Source organism: Thalassophryne amazonica, chromosome 5 (genome assembly GCF_902500255.1).
Source record: "Thalassophryne amazonica chromosome 5, fThaAma1.1, whole genome shotgun sequence".
Lineage (NCBI taxonomy): Eukaryota > Metazoa > Chordata > Actinopteri > Batrachoidiformes > Batrachoididae > Thalassophryne > Thalassophryne amazonica.
The window spans coordinates 77,761,814-77,782,913 of record NC_047107.1 but is presented as its reverse complement, the minus strand read 5'-3'; the positions used below and the strand labels follow the sequence as shown (position 1 = coordinate 77,782,913).

At 41.6% G+C, this 21,100-nt stretch overlaps 1 pseudogene; it reads right to left on the bottom strand.

Annotated features, from left to right (window-relative positions):
• Nucleotides 1-21,100, bottom strand: part of LOC117509968 — a 101,360-nt pseudogene that overhangs the window by 65,168 nt on the left and 15,092 nt on the right.

Sequence of the window (21,100 nt, the reverse complement as noted above, 5' to 3'; positions counted from 1 at the left end):
CTGGATCCGGGCCTGTTATTAATTATCAGTGCTGCTCAGTCATTCATAATTATTATTGACATTCAACTTACTCTTCTGTCTCTTCTGTCTGAGTGAGACCATCTCATAGAGCTCTCTCTCTATCAGCCCATCTCCCTCCTTTTCATCCAGCCATTTACCACATGGGAAAGTCTGCTCTATCCCTGTGAAAGGACAGTACACCACCACCTGCAGAGCACAGACAAGTCATGCAAATCCATTCACCACCAGTGACATCACTGAGATATGTAGTTGGGTAGTTTGGACCTTGTCGCAGTACCACCCAGCACTGACTCCTTCATTGTCATGTCCAATGGTGACTCTGCTGATTGGGCTGAGGAGTGCAGCAATCTCCACATTGAAGATGTCTGTCAGGCCTCGCTCAAAACTTTCCCCCCTCCAGAAATACCTGCGTTAAGCAAAGGAGCTGGAATAAAATTTATACTAAGTGCTCAATAAAAAATGCAGCATCTTTATTAAAAACTAACAAAGCAGTAGTTGCTGTTTAGTATCAAAAAGTCATCAATGACTTTGGTTCCTTCTTACCTTGCCACTGTTCTTCAAGCCTTTTGATCCATGCATCACAATGTGGATTTTGGAATTGGTCCCGGCACCTCTGATGTGTCCTGTGACAATCTGGATGTTGTACACAATACCTGGTGGGTACAGTTACATGACAGAGAATCATAAGCTCTGTCAGCACTGAGCAGGAGCCAGGTCAAAACACTGACTGCCTAGTTGATTTAAAATGACCGTAGGTGTTTGTGCTTGTCTATATGTGGTCCGTCAATAGACTGGCGCCCTGTCTAGGAGTATCCTGCCTCACACCTTGTGACTGCTGGGATAGGCTCCAGCTTCCCCGTGATCCATATTTGGAGTACGCGGGTAGAGAAAATGGATGAATGCACTAGAGATGAGATGACACTGAAAAACACAAACGGTTTTACAGGTGGAGGACACTGACATTTTTTTTCTCTCCTCATCTTTGACTGACTTTTCACTGGTTTTGAATTTGGCTAGGGTAAGTGTCACTGCTGGTAGCATGGTGCAGTACCTGAACCCTACAGAGATTGCACAGGTAGTCCAACTCCTCTAGGATGGCACATCAATACATGCCATTGCCAGCAGGGTTGCTCTGTCTCCAGCACAGTCTCAAGAGCACGGAGAAGATTCCAGGAGACAGGCAGTTACTCTAGGAGACCTGGACCAGGCCGTAGAAGGTCCTTATCCCATCTAGCACAACCAGTATCTGCTCCTTTATGCAAGGAGGAACAGAATGAGAACTGTCATAGTCCTACAAAATGGCCTCCAGCAGGCCACTGGTACGAATGTCTCTGACTAGAAACAGTCTGCTCACTAGGTGGCATGGTAGAGCTTGACTGACTTTTGCCATAGAACACCAGAATTGGTGCCCTGTGCTTTTCACAGATGAGAACAGGTTCAGCCAGGACACGTGCCAGACAGGCTCTGAAGAATCTTTGCTCATTCTCACCTGTGGGCTGGCTTGCCCCCACCAAAACATCTCGCTGTATCTTCCCATCATCCTCATCAACTGCAAACCATCGATTGATTGGAAATTCATACACTACTTTGTTTCCCAGGTCATCCACAATCACCTAGAAGAAATGGAGAAAGAAAGAAAAAAAAAAAACAACCATAAATGCAACATGTCCTGCTACATTTAAAAGGTTGACTACAAATTATTGAAGGTGACTATATGCAATTTGGTGAAAACAAAGAGACAATCTTCTTTGAGACAAAGTTTCTGAGGTGGTCAGGATGGCACATCATTTGGGGACTTGAAATGATCTATATTATAATAGCCAAGTGGCCTATGTGTGCGTGTGCATGCAACTTTGATCATGGCAAAACCGGGGAGAGCTGACATTTGCCGTTAGGTTCAAGGATGAACGCTGCAAAAACTGAAGGTTAATAGGACAAATATTTTTTGAGAAATTTGCAATTTTAGCTAACCAGGAATCAATGGAAATTGTGCTGCAATGCACCATGGCAGTTCAGGGTTTTGGGACTTTAAATGTTGTTGTTGTGGTTTATGTTAGTTTAACAGTGTTGTTAGTATTATTGATTTATTGTGTTTTTGTAGTGCAGTTGTTCAATTTAGTTAAGTGTTATGTTGCAGTTACCGTGAGTGACTAAAGTGTCATGCTCCCGGTACCATAAGTGAAAAGTGTAATGCTTTTAATGTCTTCCGCCACAGTCTCTGTTTGTCAAATTAAAAACACCTGCTTACAGCTGAATGCAGAAAAGAGAAAAAGCTCTCTGTCCATGTGTGCAATTTTGATCATGCTCAAACTAAAATTTTTCAAAGACTTTAAATCGATCTTCCACAGGTTTTTGAAGCCGCCAGAGCAACAAACACCTCAACCTTCATCCGTGGGTTGATCTGAACCAACTTTGACGGACCATAGAACCATCATTCAGTCCTACCGGCAAAACAGGCTGGCTCCAGCCTGTGGTCAACAGGGAAATCGGTGGTTTGACCCCAGACACAGGCAAACGAAGGCTGGAAAGGCCCATCAGGAAACCGGACAGACCCAAACCAGGACCTCTCACCACAACTAACCCAAGTGACCAGAAAGTGAACCAGCCAAGTATTTCTGATGGTCTTTGTTGTCAATAATCAAAATGGCTATTTGATTGGTAATGTTCTTAATAATACTAATTTGCAAACCCAAATTCAATGCTAAATGCCAATCAGGTTTGTTATTATTAAAATTATCTTCAGTACCCTGTTCTTCTTGGTTTTATTTATCTTTAACATAGCATTATCCACAGATTGTCTCAGTAAAAAAAATTATGAATCACTATTCATATTCTCAAAATCTCAGTCAACTGTGTTTATCCCTGTACATATGTAAATAAATGTGTAAATATTATGCCAGTTGATTTATTGTGTCCAGCTGAAGACAGATGTTTGATCAATCGTATCTGGAACTTATGACTTTCACATCAAAGACTGATTAATATTGATTAACGGCAGTCGTACATGTCCAATAGTATGTGAAGCCTCTTTTCCGAGGTTTAGATAGTTTTCCTCCTCATGCATACCACGATTATGAATACAAGCTACAATCTGTTGTAACCAACTCGCATTGCCACTTTTAGCCTTAGTGGATTTTGGTGGTGAGGAAAGTTTTCTGGATCATGAGTAGGGTATTCAGTGCAGATGCCGTGAACCTTTGGAAAGACCGCTTACTGTCATGCTCTGGATGGAAGTTTGCTACCACCATGTCACCACCACAACTGAACCCATCACTGTGGTACTGTCTGGAAATCACAGAAAAACAGGTTCAATGTCATTTCTGCTCCCAAGACATCATTGCTGCTAGGATACAGGGTTTAAATTGTCATAACTCCCACATTGATTGGTCTGCTGGGAGGGGTTGCAAGTTGGAGTTCATTTTGCCACACTGCAGTCTGCTTTGTCTCCCACAGAGGGTGCTGTTGGCTTACGCAGTCCTGTGCCTCCAGATTTGTCTTCTATACCAGCTGATTGTGATCTTTCTTTGTCTCCCTATAGACCATACGACTGTGCCATTGATCTCCTTCCTGGTGTCCCGTTGCCTTCTAGCTGCTTGTATAATCTGTCTCAACCCCAGAGAAATGCCATGGAGAAGTATATCATGGAGTCCCTGGCAGCTGGCGTAATCCGCTTTTCCTCCTCCCCTCTTGGTGCCGGTTTCTTCTTTGTGGCTAAGAACGACAATACCCTACCTCCCTGCATTGACTTCCAAGCAGAGGTGGGATGAAGTCACCAGCAAGTCACTCTCAAGTCATGAATCACAAGTCTCAAGCCAAGTCCCAAGTCAAGTCTCAAGTCATAATGACCACCAACTGTTTGCAAGCTGACTTGAGACTTGAGTTGAGACTTGTGACTGGGGATTTGAGACTTGGCGATTCACGACTTGACAGTGACTTCGTCCAACCTCTGCTTCCAAGTGTTGAACAACATCAAAGTAAAGACTAAGTACCCCCTGCTGCTACTTTTGAATCTTTCCAAGGTGCAACCATATTCACAGAGCTGGATCTAAGGAATGCTTGCTACCTGGTTCGTATAAAAGAAGGAGATGGATGGAAGACTGGATCATTTCAAATATTTGGTGATGCCATTTGGTCTGACAAATGCACCTGCTGTTTTCCAGGCATTGGTGAATGATGTGTTGAGAGATTTTCTTAAACGTTTCGCCTTTGTCTATCTTGATGACATTCTGATTTTTTCCAAGACCCAGTCAGAACACATCTTCCAGGTCCGTTAGGTTCTGCAGCGACTCATGGAGAATTAAATGTTTGTCAAAGCAGAGAAGTGTGAATTCCACTCTAGCGCCGTGAGTTTTCTTGGGTACAGTATCAAGTGCGGGCAGGTGAAGACAGATCCAGAAAAGGTCAGAGCAGTTGCTGAATAGTCACAACCCACTACCAGGAAACAGCTCCGGAAATTCCTGGGCTTTGCTTATTTCTACAGGAGTTTCATTAAGGATTTCAGCCGTGTCGCGGCATCACTTACTAGACTAACCTCCTCTTCAATTCTATTCTCTTGGACTCCTGAGGCTGAGGTTGCCTTCCATGAGTTAAACACTCTCTTCATCTTTGAACCTGTCCTGATGCAGCCGGACCCACTCCGGCAGTTTATTGTGGTGGTGGATGCATCTGACACAGGAATTGGGGTGATTTTGTCTCAGTGCCTTGAACCTGATCAGAAGCTCTGTCTCTGTGCCTACTTTTCCCGATGTCTATCTTCGTATGAGTGCAACTATGATGTTGGTAACCATAAACTCCTGGCTCTTAAACTTGCTCTTAAGGAATGGAGACACTGGTTGTAGGAGGCAGAACAGACATTTGCAGGATGGACTGACCATAAAAATCTTGCCTACTTCCAGTCAGCTAAGCGACTGAACCCATGCTAAGCCCGATGGGCTCCGTTTTTCAGTATCTTCAATTTCACCCTTACCTGTTGCTCTGGCTCCCGTAATGTTGTGCCCAAGGAAAATATTCTCATTGCCCTTTTGCTGGGCTGTTTCATCCTCTACTTATTCTCAGTTGCCTTTGGTCACACATTGCCTTGGATTTTGTCACCAGGTTACCTCCATCCAGTGGGAATACCATTATACTTACCATAGTTGACCGTTTTTCCAAGGTCATTCATTTTGTCACCGAAACTCACTTCTGCCAAAGAAGCTACTGACCTTGTGATTAATCATGTTTTCTGTCTCCATGGTATCCCAGTAGACATTGTATCAGATTTAGATCCTCAGTTCATCTCTCAAGTCTGGAGAGCCTTCTGTCAGGCCCTGGGTACATCGTTTAGCCCCTCCTCCGGTTTTCACCCTCAAACAAAAGGTCAGGCTGAGAGAGCTAATCAGGATCTAGAGACAGCACTAGGCTGTGTAGCAGCATCAAACCCTGCTGCCTGAAGCACCCATTTAGCTTGGGTTGAATATCCACACAATTCCCTGACCAGTGCTGCCACTAGCATGTCACATTTTGAAGCCTCTCTTGGTTATCAACCTTCTCTGTTCCCTTCCCAAGATAGTGAGTTGGCTGTCCCATCTGTGCAGCATTATCTTTGCCGGTGCCGTAAGATCTGGAAAGACACTTATACAGCACTCCTCTGAACTTTCAGTAACACAAAGCATTTGGAGGACCGGCACCGCACATCAGCTCCGTGGTATGAACCAGGTCAGACTGTTTGGTTGTCCTCTAAGAACGTTCCTGTAAAGACAGACTCCCAGATGTTATCACCTCGTTACTTGGGTCCTTTCTCTACTGACAAGATTATCACCCCTACTGTTGTCAAGTTGAGGCTCCCCAGTTCAATGCGGATCCACGCTACCTTCCATGTGTGCCAGTTCAATCCTGTTGCTGAATAAGCAGTGACTGCATTTTTCTTTCAGTGAAAAAAACTGGTGTCAAACAGGTGGCCCTTATTTAGCGCCCCTTCACACATAGCACAAATAAGTAGGAATCAGGGCGAATCACGGCAAAACAACCTGCACGAAAACATTGAGCTGACGTTGGGAGGGACACATGGTCATTGACTGAAGAGTAGAAAACATATACAGAAGTGCAGAAAATGATAAGCTGCTCAGCTAAAATGATCTCAAATGCTTTAAAATAGCAACAAAACCAGAAAGACATGGAAGAAAACAGAAAACCACCATTCAAATGAATCGAAGAATAGCCAGAATGGCAAAGACTCAGCCAGTGATCAGCTCCAGGGTGATTAAAGAAAGTCTAAAGTTACCTGTGAGTATTGTAACAATAAGAAGACCCCTATGTGTGAAGCCAAGCTATGGGCAAGAAGCCCCCCACAAAGTCCCATTGTTGAAACAACAACAACAACAACAAAACCTGTGCTGAAGAGGTTACAATTTACCAAACAACACATTGACTGGCCTAAAGATAAATGGCACAACACTTGACCCCCAAAAACTTGTTTTGTTGCTTGTTCCCAATGCATTTGCATGTATGAAAATAAAAGTTATTATAAGGATTTTGAGCATTACTTGTTCTTTTAAACAGACTTGTATTATGCAGTTTGTGTTATTTTACTGAGTTATGAATTTGTTGAAGCTCCTTCAGTTTTTTTTTCTTTAAATATTCTGTGTGTGCATCCAGACTTGTCTGATCTGAGAGGAGAATTGATGGACTCCAGTTACATGCAACCATGTGTCAAATATTTCAACTCAATCAGACAATTAGATTTTGAATACTGCACATAGACACATGGGACTATCATCAGCATCCTCTTCACTGTCCAGACAGGATGAGGGTAATAAATTTGCTTCAGCACAATATAAATGGATCTAAATGAAGTAATGTATATGAACATAAACAGAACAGCAACATGATCTGTTGTTGTCCTTAAGCACAATTTCATGTTTGTTGCTTGTTTGTTTACTGTATTTTTTAAATGTTTATTTATGTTTGTGTCTTGTAAAGCTGTGGGACATGAAAAATTGGATTGACAAACATGAATGCACACAGCAGTCACCAAAAGACCGACTCATCTTTCAGTTGCTGTAAATTAATCCCTTAATGGGACTTGGTTTTCTTTTACAGCAGGATAAAATAACCCTGTGTGTGTGTGTGTGAGTGTGTGTGCATGAGTCCAAGTGAACTCATCTCACAATCCTGCACACTGTATGTGTAGGGGAACCAGGGACACCAGTTTCAGATGAGCGGACTGAGAGGAAATGTGAGGATCGCATGTCTTAAGTACATTTGTACAGGTAAAATGAAGTACAGTAAGACACTAATACAGCGTATTGTTACAACTTAAACGCCTTTTGAATGTGACCTGCAAACCTTTAGACTTAGAGAAGTGCTATTTTACACCTTAATCTTGGGGTCTAACTGGACCCCAGGGTGATTTTTTTTTTTTTTTAATTATAAATCACAAATAAATGTAAACTGACCAATTGCAAACCTATTTATTGAGTTCCTCTAATCATTTTCAGGAGGCTTCATGCACAAATAGTTTTTGGTGTATGTATTCATGTTTTTGTTGTTGTGGCATTTTCCTTCGCTCAGCTGGGAGTAGAAGATCTACTTGGAAAGTCAGCTGTCATCATCCTAACAATGTGACTTACCCATTGAAGCTGGTTCTTGATAATGAGACACTTGGCTTCAGCTGGGACCTTGATGCTGGTACAGTAGTCTTCCTGCTGGATGTGGAGAATACGAGGGCTGTCAATAAAGTAACGGTCCTTTTTATTTTTTTCAAAAACTATATGGATTTCATTCATATGTTTTTACGTCAGACATGCTTGAACCCTCGTGCGCATGCGTGAGTTTTTCCACGCCTGTCGGTGACGTCATTCGCCTGTGAGCACTCCTTGTGGGAGGAGTCGTCCAGCCCCTCGTCGGAATTCCTTTGTCTGAGAAGTTGCTGAGAGACTGGCGCTTTGTTTGATCAAAGTTTTTTCTAAACCTGTGAGACACATCGAAGTGGACACGGTTCGAAAAATTAAGCTGGTTTTCAGTGAAAATTTTAACGGCTGATGAGAGATTTTGAGGTGATTCTGTCGCTTTAAGGACTTTTCACGGTGCGAGACGTCGCGCAGCGCTCTCAGGCGGCGTCATCAGCCTGTTCAAGCTGAAAACCTCCACATTTCAGGCTCTATTGATCCAGGACGTCGTGAGAGAACAGAGAAGTTTCAGAAGAAGTCGGTTTCAGCATTTTATCCGGATATTCCACTGTTAAAGGAGATTTTTTTAATGAAAGACGTACGGACGGATCCGCGCGTCGGGACGCAGCAGACGCGGTGCGGCGGCACAGGAAAAAAACCTCCGTGTTGATAACCATTTGTAAAATCCAGGCGGCTTTTGATGGCTTTCAGTGGAGGGAGTATATGAGCAATTGTTTAACAGGCAGGACATGTTCCAACTTGTCCTTAAGGCTTTCAACAGAGGTGTTTTTCCTGTGGCGGAGCATCGCGTCGTCTTTCATTAAAAAAAATCTCCTTTAACAGTGGAATATCCGGATAAAATGCTGAAACCGACTTCTTCTGAAACTTCTCTGTTCTCTCACGACGTCCTGGATCAATAGAGCCTGAAATGTGGAGGTTTTCAGCTTGAACAGGCTGATGACGCCGCCTGAGAGCGCTGCGCGACGTCTCGCACCGTGAAAAGTCCTTAAAGCGACAGAATCACCTCAAAATCTCTCATCAGCCGTTAAAATTTTCACTGAAAACCAGCTTAATTTTTCGAACCGTGTCCACTTCGATGTGTCTCACAGGTTTAGAAAAAACTTTGATCAAACAAAGCGCCAGTCTCTCAGCAACTTCTCAGACAAAGGAATTCCGACGAGGGGCTGGACGACTCCTCCCACAAGGAGTGCTCACAGGCGAATGACGTCACCGACAGGCGTGGAAAAACTCACGCATGCGCACGAGGGTTCAAGCATGTCTGACGTAAAAACATATGAATGAAATCCATATAGTTTTTGAAAAAAATAAAAAGGACCGTTACTTTATTGACAGCCCTCGTACTCTTCAGGCAGAGTTGGTGGAATTGCTTGAGGCTCTTCAGGTGGAAGCAGTAGGTGGTCCAGGTCTCAGGTTCGTACAGCAGGGTTGGTCTGACAACAGCTTTGTAGACAAGGATTTATGTCTTGTGTTGAAGATCTGTGTCGTTTAAAACACAGTTGCAAAGCAGGCCTAGGCAGTTCCTGCACCCTTGAGTCAGTGTTGGAGCTCATCACTGATATCGCCATTTGATAACACATCGCTGTCCAGGTGTGGAAAGTGGGCCGTGTTTTCCAGGACCTGTCTGTGGAGTTTCAGAGCAACAAGCATTGGATCGACCATGTTGGGTGGAAGCTGATAAAGAACCTGTGTCTTCTTCAGGGTGATGTGAAGACCAGCCTTGATGTACGCTTTGTTGACGGTTTCAAGGATTTTCTGAAGACCTTCTGTAAAGGGCAACGTGCTCCTGTCATCTACATCCTGGAAGTCCAGGAGCCAAGTGGTGGTGATTTTCTTCTTGGCTGTCACTCAGCTCAGATTGCAGAGCTTTCCCTCCATTCTGTACATGATATCAATTATTGGTGGCACCTTGTCCTTGATCAGGTGGAAGGTTGTTGCTACAAAGATGATGAAGAGCATAGAGGCCATGACGTAGTCTTGCTTTACTCCTGATCGAACATTGAATGCTTTGTTTTTGTGCCATTTACCAGAACTTTAGTAGACATGTCATTGTGGAGAAGCCTCAGGATTTTGATTAATTTCTCTAAGGAGGTGATAGATGCTGTAGCTCCTCTGAAAAAGAGAGCTTTAAATCAGAAGTGCCTGACTCCGTGGTATAACTCACAAACTCGTAGCTTAAAGCAGATAACCCGTAAGTTGGAGAGGAAATGGCGTCTCACTAATTTAGAAGATCTTCACTTAGCCTGGAAAAGAGTCTGTTGCTCTATAAAAAAGCCCTCCGTAAAGCTAGGACATCTTTCTACTCATCACTAATTGAAGAAAATAAGAACAACCCCAGGTTTCTTTTCAGCACTGTAGCCAGGCTGACAAAGAGTCAGAGCTCTATTGAGCTGAGTATTCCATTAACTTTAACTAGTAATGACTTCATGACTTTCTTTGCTAACAAAATTTTAACTATTAGAGAAAAAATTACTCATAACCATCCCAAAGACGTATCGTTATCTTTGGCTGCTTTCAGTGATGCCGGTATTTGGTTAGACTCTTTCTCTCCGATTGTTCTGTCTGAGTTATTTTCATTAGTTACTTCATCCAAACCATCAACATGTCTATTAGACCCCATTCCTACCAGGCTGCTCAAGGAAGCCCTACCATTATTTAATGCTTCGATCTTAAATATGATCAATCTATCTTTGTTAGTTGGCTATGTACCACAGGCTTTTAAGGTGGCAGTAATTAAACCATTACTTAAAAAGCCATCACTTGACCCAGCTATCTTAGCTAATTATAGGCCAATCTCCAACCTTCCTTTTCTCTCAAAAATTCTTGAAAGGGTAGTTGTAAAACAGCTAACTGATCATCTGCAGAGGAATGGTCTATTTGAAGAGTTTCAGTCAGGTTTTAGAATTCATCATAGTACAGAAACAGCATTAGTGAAGGTTACAAATGATCTTCTTATGGCCTCGGAGAGTGGACTCATCTCTGTGCTTGTTCTGTTAGACCTCAGTGCTGCTTTTGATACTGTTGACCATAAAATTTTATTACAGAGATTAGAGCATGCCATAGGTATTAAAGGCACTGCGCTGCGGTGGTTTGAATCATATTTGTCTAATAGATTACAATTTGTTCATGTAAATGGGGAATCTTCTTCACAGACTAAAGTTAATTATGGAGTTCCACAAGGTTCTGTGCTAGGACCAATTTTATTCACTTTATACATGCTTCCCTTAGGCAGTATTATTAGATGATATTGCTTAAATTTTCATTGTTACGCAGATGATACCCAGCTTTATCTATCCATGAAGCCAGAGGACACACACCAATTAGCTAAACTGCAGGATTGTCTTACAGACATAAAGACATGGATGACCTCTAATTTCCTGCTTTTAAACTCAGATAAAACTGAAGTTATTGTACTTGGCCCCACAAATCTTAGAAACATGGTGTCTAACCAGATCCTTACTCTGGATGGCATTACCCTGACCTCTAGCAATACTGTGAGAAATCTTGGAGTCATTTTTGATCAGGATATGTCATTCAAAGCGCATATTAAACAAATATGTAGGACTGCTTTTTTGCATTTACGCAATATCTCTAAAATTAGAAAGGTCTTGTCTCAGAGTGATGCTGAAAAACTAATTAATGCATTTATTTTCTCTAGGCTGGACTATTGTAATTCATTATTATCAGGTTGTCCTAAAAGTTCCCTAAAAAACCTTCAGTTAATTCAAAATGCTGCAGCTAGAGTACTAACAGGGACTAGAAGGAGAGAGCATATCTCACCCATATTGGCCTCTCTTCATTGGCTTCCTGTTAATTCTAGAATAGAATTTAAAATTCTTCTTCTTACTTATAAGGTTTTGAATAATCAGGTCCCATCTTATCTTAGGGACCTCGTAGTACCATATCACCCCAATAGAGCGCTTCGCTCTCAGACTGCAGGCTTACTTGTAGTTCCTAGGGTTTGTAAGAGTAGAATGGGAGGCAGAGCCTTCAGCTTTCAGGCTCCTCTCCTGTGGAACCAGCTCCCAATTCAGATCAGGGAGACAGACACCCTCTCTACTTTTAAGATTAGGCTTAAAACTTTCCTTTTTGCTAAAGCTTATAGTTAGGGCTGGATCAGGTGACCCTGAACCATCCCTTAGTTATGCTGCTATAGATGTAGACTGCTGGGGGGTTCCCATGATGCACTGTTTCTTTCTCTTTTTGCTCTGTATGCACCACTCTGCATTTAATCATTAGTGATCGATCTCTGCTCCCCTCCACAGCATGTCTTTTTCCTGGTTCTCTCCCTCAGCCCCAACCAGTCCCAGCAGAAGACTGCCCCTCCCTGAGCCTGGTTCTGCTGGAGGTTTCTTCCTGTTAAAAGGGAGTTTTTCCTTCCCACTGTAGCCAAGTGCTTGCTCACAGGGGGTCGTTTTGACCGTTGGGGTTTTACATAATTATTGTATGGCCTTGCCTTACAATATAAAGCGCCTTGGGGCAACTGTTTGTTGTGATTTGGCGCTATATATATAAAAAAAATTGATTGATTGATTGATTGATAGTCTAGTGGTTAAGCATTGGGCTTTAGACCAGAGGACCCTCGGTTCAAAACCCAGCCACAGTGGAAAATCCCTAAGGGCCGTTGGACGAGGTCCTTAATCCCCTAGTTGCTGCTGGTGTGTATTTAGCGCTTGGTATGGCAGCACCCTGACATCAGTGTGAATTATTCTTATAACCATTATTTAACCAGATAAAAAGCCCATTGAGATCAAAACCTCTTTTACGAGGGTGACCAGGCCAAGAAATACAGTAGCACACGTCATAATAAAGAAGTTAACAACATCAAGAGAATGTTAAAACAAATAAAATACAAGCAATTTACATATAAAACAATCAGCTTGGTCATAGTAACAATATACAAGTTAAAACAGCTTAAAATTTAAAAACACAGGCACTGTGCAAAAGAATTCCATTCGCGGTCTCTTAAAATAGAGCGGAAAATGTTCAAAGAAATCAACCCAAACAGTTTCAGTTCAGTTTGGAGGACATTCCAAGCAGAGGGAGCAGAAAAACTAAAAGCTTTCTTTCCCATTTCAGTGCGAACACGAGGTACACGAAAGCGTAACATGTCAGTTGAGCACACAGCATAGCAGCTTTCAGATCTCCGAAGTAAACTGGATAAATAAATCAGAACCAACCCAATAAGAGCCTTGTAAACCAGAGTCATTCAATGTGTATGTCGCCTTACAAAGAAGGCATGCCAGCATTAGCATACGACTCACAGTGATGAGTGAGGCGGCTACAACCAGTGATGAATCACCGAGCACAAAGATACACCGGGGTCAAGGACTGCAGACAACTGGTTTGAAGCGCGCATATATATGACATCACCAAAGTCTAGTACAGGCAAGAAGGTAGCAGTTATCAGGAGCTTCTGAGCGCCTAAGAAAAAACATGACTTATTTCTGTAAAAGAATCTAAACTTCCAGAAGGATGTTTTCTGCTCATGGTCTGAGATGGTTGGCAATCCGTGCAAGAACCTTTCCTGCAGTAGACATTAAGGAGATTTCATGATGATTTCCACAGTCAGATTTGTCTCCTTTCCACTTGTAGATGGTGACAATCATTGAGTCTTTCAGATCTCCTGGTAATTCTTCTTGAGTCCAGATTATGGTGATTAGTTGGTGCACTTGGCATTAGAGAAAGAGACCCTCTTCTTTAATGACCTCAATGAGAATATTGTCTCCCTAGGGTGCTTTGTTGTTCTTTATGACTTTAAGGGCAATGAGAGCTTCTTCAAGAGATGGGGTACAACTGAGTTCTTCAATGATGTCTGTCTTGGTAAATGGGCGAGCAGTTTCTCCTCCTCAGCGATTGGGTTGGTGTTTATGGGGTCTTCAAAGTTTTCTTTCCATCAAGCACTGATGTCATCTTTGGTCCTCAGTAGGCTCAGGCCATGCCTGCCTTGAAGAGGTGCTTGTTCTTCAGTGGAGGGGCCATAGATTGCTTTGGTGGCATTGAAAAAGCCTCTGCTGTCATTTTTGTCGGCGAGGGCTTGGATTTCAGTAGCCTTGTTGATCCACCACAGATTTTCCAGTTTGCAAGTTTCATTCTCATTAATTTTGTAGTTTTTCAGCCCCCTTTCTCCTCCCATAGATGGCCTTCTCCTGCTTTCCTTGTTTCACTCAAGGCACCAATGTTGAGGTCAGGTTTCTGGTGTTTGTGTGAGATGAGAGCTATTTGATTTCTGGTTTGCCCAAATCTTTGTTGTCCATCAGGGTTCATATGTTCCATGTACCAAATTTCATCACTTGTGTTTTTGTTTTTTCTTCCACAGAGCTGGTGACCCTCTGGACACAGTAATCCAGACAGGTTAAGATGAAGCAGACAGTGTTTAGGGCACCTTTTCCAGCCCCCTCCTTGTTCAGGGTGCGCAGAGCAGATCATAAATACGGTTGCTCAATTGCAGATGCAGCTACTGAAAAACCCTACTGCTTATCCAACCCAGTCTCACAGCAGTTCATGGTGGCATTATAAAAAGTACATTAATCTATGGGTTTCTGATGGGGGCACAAAATGGGGTGCTTTTCATAACGGGGCACAAATTCATTTTGTGACGGGTGGTCTGGGGGGGGGTTATGGTTAGAGTTTGGGGAGGGTAGACAGTTATGCTATGGTTATGGTTAGAGTTAAGAGAAGGGGAGGATTACAAATAGCAAAATAAAAAACCATGTCACAAAAATCAGGCATTTTTGTGATGCAGGCATGAAAAAAAAAACCTGAGACTGGGCTGGCTTTTTCCAAGGGCCTGATGAGTGAATCACACATCTGTTGTTACTGTGCTGGGTCAGAGCTAAGGGTTTCCACATTCACAATCATGCCCCTGTTACTCTTTGCCAATCACTGAAAGACTTGTGGGTGTGCAGCGCAGCATAGAAAATCTACATCCAGGGTTGATCAAAAGACATCTGTGCAAGGGTTTGTTTAAAGTGGGCATGTCTTTACATGTTGACAAACATATGATTCTTGACAGATCCTTAACCTTGTCCGATGACTGGGAAATCCCAGATGATCAGGGTCTGAGGACTTGCTGTAGCTACATCTGCCTGCACATCCATTGGGTGACAAGCCATCACCTCCTCCACCTGATCTGCCTTTTGAGGACTTCTTGTTTTACCTTTAGCCGTCTCATGTTTAGGATTCCTGTTGGGCCTTCATGGGTACTGTAGCGGCCATGTGGCATACACATTTCCCACCATATTTCACCCCAACATGCAATCCCCTACTTGATTCGTTACCCAGGTGCCACATCATGGATGTGAGATTGGACTTTGACACCAGTAATCATGTAGCAGAAGGATAAATGGACAAATGTATAAAAAAAATTTGAGAAGCACACAAAAGAATACGACTAGTTTTCCATCAGACCCCATCCAATTTTATTCTGTGACAATCCTATGGGCATCACACAGATTAAGGAGCGGTACAACCGGTTTAAAGACGTCCGCACAGCGGTGGAGAGCGAGCCACGCTCCGGTCGGCCATCAGCATGCTGAAATGACCAGGTCATTTCCAAAGTGAACGCTGTGGTGATGCGGGACCGTTGTGTGACTGTCTGAGAAATTGCAGAAGAGGTGGACATCAGCACTTTTTCGGTACATTCCACTGTGACAGAAGATTTGGCCATGAAAAGAGTGGCGGTGAAAATCATGCCGATGGCTTTGGCACAAAGCTGCCGACGGCGGAGCAAAAGCGCCTTTGTGTTGAAGTCTCACAGGACATGCTGTGACATGCCCACCTCTTCCACAATTTCTCAGATAGTCACACGACTGAAAAGTCACCGAAAGCCGTCTGAATCATCCGAATGGTTTCCACCTGGCTGTCGCCCAGTTTCTGGCTAAATTTGATGCAGCGCTGCTCCAATCGTTCCGTCCTTGAAATGAAAATCCGCCGAGCGCGCTGCACACGTCCCACACAAAGGCTGCTTACCAGGAAATGACGCAATTGACAGGTGTGAAAAAGTTCACACATGCGCACGAAGGTTCAAGGTTTGCTCATGCAAACACACGTGATTCAAATCCATCAGGTTTTTGAAAAAAATAAAAAGGTCCGATACTTTTCTAACAGACCTCGTACGAAAGCAAGATAGGATGAGGGTTAATGTTTTCAGGTGCATGTTTGTGTTTGTCTTTGTGCACATTAAATCAAGTGAAGTCTGGGAGAATGCACCGGTGCTTTGCTTTGCTCATTAAATAGCTCAAAATTATTTCAAATGGTAGGGTGATACGAGAGGTCAGTTCTTTTTAAAGATCAGGTCAAATCCCACAATGATAAAAACTGGAGTTTCAGAAATATCTACATATCTGCATAAAATGATACAACTGAGAAATGAGTTTCATAGACCTGTGTGCAGAAACATGTTTCCTTTGGCATACTATTCAAAATGCTGTGACATTCCAAACTGGTTAAGACAGGTTTCTTATTATTTAAGGAATAAGTACATAATACCTGTGACCACACTTGTTTTTACCTTTTCCACAAACCATCCTGCAGAGGAACCTTTGTTATTATGGCCAATGGTGATCTTCCTTACTTTGCCCAAATTTGGTGCTTCAATGGTGAACTTGTCTTCTGTCCCCTTTTCAAAGTTATTTTTATCATTGTCAAGACGTTTTTCTCCTAAAATAATTAGACAACACTGTGTAAATTGTGTAGTCAATTATATGTACCTCATTCACAGCACTGCACTTTTTCAACATTTTGTTACAGCCTTATTCCAAAATGGATGAAATTCATGTTTTCCCTCAAAATTCTATACACAATACCCCATAATGACAATGTGCAAAAAGTTTTTTTTTTAATTATTATTGCTGACAGGGTTTTCTCTATATTATCAATATATATTATCAAATATTAATGTCTTTACTTTGATGTAATCTCTGTGATTGTGTCTTTGATTTTGTTCTCTATTGTTCATATATACATGTATGCATGTGTGAGAGCTCATGTACCATTATTCCTTTAAATAATTACTCATTATGAAAGCAATATACACTGAACTGTTCAAGCAATCATTAACACTGCCACACGAGAAAGTGAGCAGATGATCTTTGGCTTAGTCAATGTGCAGACTGTTTTGCTAGAATGTGCAGACTGTTTTGCTAGAGTTATGTTTTTGCTAAGCGCAGATGTGCATCTTTAATTAACGGTTCAGCCTTGAGGGAAGAGCAGTGTGACCGGAACACTGTTTCAGGGCTGGACATTATTATGGGAAGCCTAGGAGACTGAGGGCTCAAAGCCATAACAGTTTTCATATCAATGTGAGACCAGACTTTGTGTCTTTCCATTGTTTTGTGATATTGTCACTCCTATATGCTTGTATGTAACTACATTCTATAAAAAGGAGAAGCAAATGGGCGGGGCCTTCAGAGCAGATGACAGTTCTTGACGAAGGGACTCACTCATTTGTTCTCTCCTGATCAGGAAAAGAAATTCAGTGTCTCCTGCGTGATCATTTTCTGTGTGTGTAAACTGAGTTGTTCTTTCCAGGTCCAACTCTGAACGACTCTGATAATTGCAAATTTATTAGAAGTAAAATAACTAATAAATCATGTATGTATAAGTATTCACAGCCAGGGTTCTAGCCATGGTGGAATAGAACCGCTGAAATGTTGCTGAAAATGTACCAATTCAATCATATTTCAAGCTTATAGAGTCATAGTTTTGCAATTTTAAACCAATAATTAAAATAAGAAGAAATATATTTCTCATTGTCTTTGTATCAAATTGCAAAAAGCAGAGATCAGAGAGTCAGCGCATTCTGTGGTCACAGAGCTGTGACGGACAGGAGAATCTGCTCCGCTCTGAACTGAAGAGAAAATACCCCACCATGAAAATCCAACATTAATCCAGAGGTCCTTCTGTATCCATGTGTGATGACATATTCAGAAATTTGCAGTTTATTTTACAGTTGAGCACAGCATCAGTGAAAGAGGTGAAAAACTGATTCACAAAGTTTTTCATTTAAAAGAGCAGGTTTGACAAATCAGTCCAGATTCAGCTCTTGTGCAAACAAGGCAATTAGGTGTGATATTGTTTAAACAGAAAACGTAATGCAATCCCACTCAAATTGTTTAAAAAACAAAACAAAAACAAAACTGTCAGGATGACAGAAAACCTGCCTGCTTCACTGGATTAAAAGCTAGTGTGTGTCATTTTTGAAGTCAAGAGTAAATGCTATGCCCATTAAATATTAATGTGTTTTTAACATTTTGACCAATATTTAATTTATTAACTTAGACTTTGACAGAAACATGCAAAAAAGAACTTTGATCTTACAAATATTACAACATAAATATATACATTTTTTGTTAATTATTCTTGCTTTCAATGCATCTAAAACCACACAAAATTAGTTAAAATAAGGCTTGCCAATAATGTTTTAGTGGCATAAAACCATATAGCTTAGCTATGAGCCGTGATCACAAAATTTACCCAGTACTAAAATGATCCGAGCTAGAACCCTGTTCACAGCCTTTGCCATGAAGCTCAAAACTGAGCTCAGGTGCATCCTGTTTTCACTGATCATCCTTGAGATGTTTCTGCAGCTTAATTGGAGTCAACCTGGCGTAAATTCAGTTGATTGGACATGATTTGGGAAGGCACACACCTGTCTACATAAAAGGTCCCACAGTTGACAGTGCATGTCAGAGCACAAACCAAGCATGAAGTCAAAGGAACTGTCTGTAAACCTCCAAGACAAGATTGTCTCAAGGGACAAATCTTTCGAAGGGTACAGAAACATTTCTGCTGCTATGAAGGTCCCAAGGAGCCAGTGGTGGGCACAGCTAACCAAAAAGTTAGCTTCAATAGCAGCTAATCAGCTAACTGAAAAATTATCTTTTATAAAGCTAAACCGATAACCCACCAAAAAAAAATTATCAGAAGCTACAGCTAACCGATAACTTTCAGTATTGTCTCCAGTACATTCTCAGCTACTTACAAGCCGATTTTGAGTTCCAACACCGCAATCACTTCTGATAGAATCAAAGGTGATCACAAACAATGACGCACTGCCCACTGCTGGAAGCTCCTGTTTGCTACTTAATTGCAACAGTAAAGCAGCTGAGAGAGACTGAGCTCAACTCTACCCCAGTAGATGGAGCCTGGCTGCAAAGTTGCCACAAAAAAAAAAAAAAAAGAAACAAGTTATTACCCTTAACAGCATACAGCAGTCCCACTGTGAGGCAGAGGTCTTGAAAAAGAAAACACATTTGACTTATGGCTTTGATTTATCAATAAAATTAATCCGGATAGAATAACTCCATTAATGTCAACTCTGTCATTTTTACAAAGGTAAAATATAACACATATCTTTTAATTTTAAATAATGCACTAATTCTGAGGTTTTGTACAACCCCAATTACAATGAAGTTGGGACGTTGTGTAAAATGTAAATAAAAACAGAATACAATGATTTGCAAATCCTCTTCAACTTATATTCAATTGAATACACTACAAAGACAAGATATTTAATCTTCAAACTGATAAACTCTATTGTTTTTGTGCAAATATTTGCTCATTTTGAAATGGATGCTTGCAACACGTTTCAAAAAAGCTGGGACAGTGGTATGTTTACCACTGTGTTACATCACCTTTCCTTCTAACAACACTCAATAAGCGTTTGGTAACTGAGGACACTAATTGTTGAAGCTTTGTAGGTGGAATTCTTTCCCATTCTTGCTTGATGTACGACTTCAGTTGTTCAACAGTCCGGGGTCTCTGTTGTCTTATTTTGCGCTTCATAATGCGACACACATTTTCAAAGGGCGACAGGTCTGGACTGCAGGCAGGCCAGTCGAGTATCCACACTCTTTTACTATGAAGCCACGCTGTTGTAACACGTGCAGAATGTGGCTTGGCATTGTCTTGCTCAAATAAGCAGGAACGTCCCTGAAAAAGATGTTGCTTGGATGGCAGCATGTGTTGCTCCAAAACCTGGATGTACCTTTCAGCATTGATGGTGCCATCTGTAAGTTGCCCATGCCATGGGCACTAACACACCCCCATACCATCACAGATGCTGGCTTTTGAGCTTTGTGCTGGTAACAATCTGGATGGTCTTTTTCCTCTTTTGTTCAGAGGACACAACGTCCATGATTTCCAAAAACAATTTGAAGTGCGGACTCATCAGACCACAGGACACTTTTCCACTTTGCATCTGTGCATTTCGCATGATTTTAGGCCCAGAGAAGGCGGCAGCATTTCTGGATGTTGTTGATGTATGGCTTTTGCTTTGCATGGTAGATTTTTAACTTACACTTGTAGATGTAGCGACAAACTGTGTTAACTGGTTTTCTGAAGTGTTCCTGAGCCCACGCGATAAGATCCTTTACACAATGATGCTGGTTTTTAATGGAGTGCCGCCTGAAGGATCGAAGGTCACGGGCATTCATTGTTGGTTTTCAGTCTTGCCGCATACATGTAGAAAGTTCTCCAGATTCTCTGAATTTTCTGATTATATTATGGACTGTAGATGATGGAATCCCTAAATTCCTTGTAATTGAACATTGAGAAATATTGTTCTTAAACTGTTGGACTATTTTTCATGCAGTTGTTCACAAAGTGGTGATCCTCGCCCCATCTTTGCTTGTGAATGGCTCAGACCTTTGGGGATGCTCCTTTTATACCCAGTCATGAGTGTCCTCAGCTCCCAAATGCTTATTGAGTGTTGTTAGAAGGAAAGGTGATGTAACACAGTGGTAAACATACCACTGTCCCAGTTTTTTTGAAATGTGTTGCAAGCATCCATTTCAAAATGAGCAAACATTAAATATCTTGTCTCTGTGGTGTATTCAATTGAATATAGGTTGAAGAGGATTTGCAAATCATTGTATTTTGTTTTTATTTACATTTTACACAACATCCTAACCTCACTGGAATTGGTGTTGTAACATTAACAGAGATGCCCAAAGGGATTATGGGTAAATTGAGCATCTGGGCACCAGTAGATGGCAGTGTTCTATGCATTTTGACATTGCATTTTGGTTATATCAGACGGTTGTCTAATCACAATTTTAAAAACGGACTTTTAGTTTTTGCCTTTTTTTTTAACAAATAAAAAAAATGGTATATTTTACAAAAGCACACTTATTTGTAAACACCAACACACACCAAACCCTCTGAATAGTTGAAGGCCACATTAAGGTCCCAACAACAGAAATATAATGAAATTCAAACAAATAATTACTTAAATCTGTAATTGAAGAGCAAATAGCACTCCACAATACACAATGTATCTCTATGGTAAAACGCGCCGAGAGCTGCGGAGTTTCACTCCAGTGCAGAAGTAAACTGGTAGTGATGCGTCTGCAATCAAATCAGTATAAGATGTCTGAAATTCGGTTTGCGTTTATTAAATTCCACGCAGATTA